The following is a 2,658-nucleotide window of genomic DNA, read 5'->3' as shown; positions in this document are numbered from 1 at the left end:
ATGCAAAAGCTCTTCAGTTTAATGCAGTCCCACTTATACAGCCTTTCTCTAATTTGTTGTGATTCTTGGTCTTTATTAAGAAAGTTTCTACCTGTGCCAAGGAGGCCTAGTGTATTTCCTAGTCCTTTTTGTAAAGTTTTCAGTGTGTCAGCTTTTACCTCCAGGTCTTTGATCCATTTGGAGTTAATTCTAGTACAGGGTGACAAAGAAGGATCCAACTTTAGTTTTCTGCAGGTGCTTAACCAGTTCTGCCAGCACCATTTGTTGAAGAGGCTATCTTTCTTCTATTCTATTTTTTTGGCTCCCTTGTCAAAGATTAGGTGGCCATAGGTCTGTGGTTTAATATCTGGGTCCTCAGTTCTATTCCATTGGTCTTCAGGCCTGTTCTTGTGCCAGTACCAAGCTGTTTTGATAATTATTGCTCTGTAGTAGAGTCTAAAGTTTGGTATAGAAATTCCTCCTGTGCTGTTCTTTCTGCTAAGAAGTGTTTTTGCTATACGGGTCTTTTATTATTCCATATGAAATTTTGGGTTACCTCTTCTATTTCTTTAAAGAATGACATTGGGATATTGATGGATATTGCATTGAATTTGTAGATAGCCCTTGGCAAGATTGTCATTTTCATGATGTTGATTCTTCCAATCCAGGAGCATGGGAGTTTTTTCCATTTCCTTAGCTCTGCTTTAAAAATATGGAATGCATCACGAATTTGCATGTCATCCTTGCTCAGGGGCCATGCTAATCTTCTCTGTATCATTCCAATTTTAGTATATGTGCTGCCAAAGCGAGCACAAGACTGATATATTAATGTCTCTTCTAAAACAATGTATTGGAGGGGTCAATGACCATGCTCAGGTAAGGATTTGCTTACAAACATAATTCCAGGCAGAGCGAAGGTTAACACTTGCTGGGAAAGTCATAGCTAAAGTGTGAATGCTTCCCTATAATTCAAGATCCAATACAGTGTGCGTGGTAGTTTTTATGACTTCTCAGGTAGGTCAGTTTTTATGACTTCTTGGCAGACATGGATCTATGGACTTAATTTGACATGATATAATTAAATCTTTACCACACCTGTAGTAGGTAGGAACTGCTATTACCACATTTCACAGAGAGGGGAAGCAATGATTGGTGAAATTCATGAACTCATAAAGACCACACATTTATCAAGCAGAATGATGTAAATTCCAATGAAGTTCTATCAGATATCAAATCCATACTTATAACATTTCACTCTCTTGATTTCACATATAGAATATCAATGTCTAACTTCTGCTAACAGAAATCTGACCAGCAGAGACTGAAATTCTCTTCCAGAAACTTTACAATATATGTTTTAGTATAAGTCTTTCAAGTGTTCAGAGTCACACTCAACTCAGCAGTGCTTAAAAAACCCCAGCTGAAAAAATACAATACTTAACTCTGAACTCACTAATAATATGATGAATTTCACACAGTTTAAAATACCAAATATATATCACTGTATATTCTAAAGCAGTATTGTTGATGGAAGATACTCCATTTATAGAAAAATTCTAGGGTTAGCTCTTAAACCCATAAAAGGAAGGAAGTCAGTCTTCACTCTCTAATAGTACAACATTAGCAGATTTCCCAACACATTCTTTCTAAAAGCTCTCATGTTAGGGCAGACAGCAGCATTTATGGCTTCTTTTCCTTAGCATCTGGAATATCCATGATCTAAGATATATTTCTGTAGAGTTAAAGTCGAAAATGTCACCACATACTGTCGCTAATAATAATGCATAATAATAACTGCTGTGAAAGTTCTTTTGCTGTCAGCTCTATTTTTATTTTATTTAAAAACTAATGATTTCAATGCCCATTGCTGTTTGCCTCTGAGTGCATTTACAAACCAAAACTATATTTTATATTTGAGGACAAATCACAAAATAAGAGTAATCAGGTCATTCAAACCTCGAGTCTTAAGCAAAATGATTGACTCAACTTCTAAGAAAGACTAATTTTTCACATGGTCAGAAACTGCTCTAGGATGTCAATCAAAAGTAGATTGACATATTCAAAGACATAGATTGTTTTGGAGTATTTCTGCTTCACCATTCATGATCTGCATTAATATTTTCTGCTTTATGCCCATATATAAGACACATAAAGAAATTATTTTCCAATTCATATTTTCCTATCCTGGTGGGAAATCCACTCTGAGACATTTTTATTTTCATACATTTTCAATTCAACTGTTTTTTGTTGAAATCAAATACTAAAGGAAGTTCCTATTTAGTAGCACTGATTAGCTCTTTTTTTCAGCTCTATGGCCAATAAATTACATAATTATAAATTTATATGTATATAATCTTGAATAATTTTACAAAGAGGTTGCCATTAGAGAAAGCAGTTTATCAAAGCACCACTTCTAGTTTTCTGGTGGTAATTGGAGATAAGAGTCTCACGGATGCTTTCATGCCCAGGCTGGTTTTGAACCACAATTTACAGTTCTCATCCTCCTGGGTAGCTAGGAGTACAGGCCTGAGCCTCCGCACCCAGCTAGTATAATGTATCTTGATCTTTGTCACACCTTTCCTCATTCTCCCCCATCTCTCCCAACCCCATCCCCATGTTGATGCTTCACTTCTTATAATCACTTGGAACTATCATATATTTCTGCAAGTCTCATGACCT

General features: G+C 35.8%; 1 non-coding gene across 1 annotated transcript; it reads right to left on the bottom strand.

Moving 5' to 3' along the window:
• Window positions 1-685: 685 nt before the first annotated feature.
• LOC150065489 (U6 spliceosomal RNA) lies at window positions 686-792 on the bottom strand. Its single transcript, XR_016535065.1, has one exon. It is a non-coding gene; the product is annotated as a U6 spliceosomal RNA (small nuclear RNA).
• Between the last annotated feature and the right edge of the window lie 1,866 nt (window positions 793-2,658).

The sequence above is a fragment of the Megascapheus bottae genome, chromosome 3, assembly GCF_031878675.1.
Source record: "Megascapheus bottae isolate mThoBot1 chromosome 3, mThoBot2.hap1, whole genome shotgun sequence".
NCBI classification, from domain to species: Eukaryota; Metazoa; Chordata; class Mammalia; order Rodentia; family Geomyidae; genus Megascapheus; species Megascapheus bottae.
This window is presented reverse-complemented; position numbering and strand designations above follow the sequence as displayed.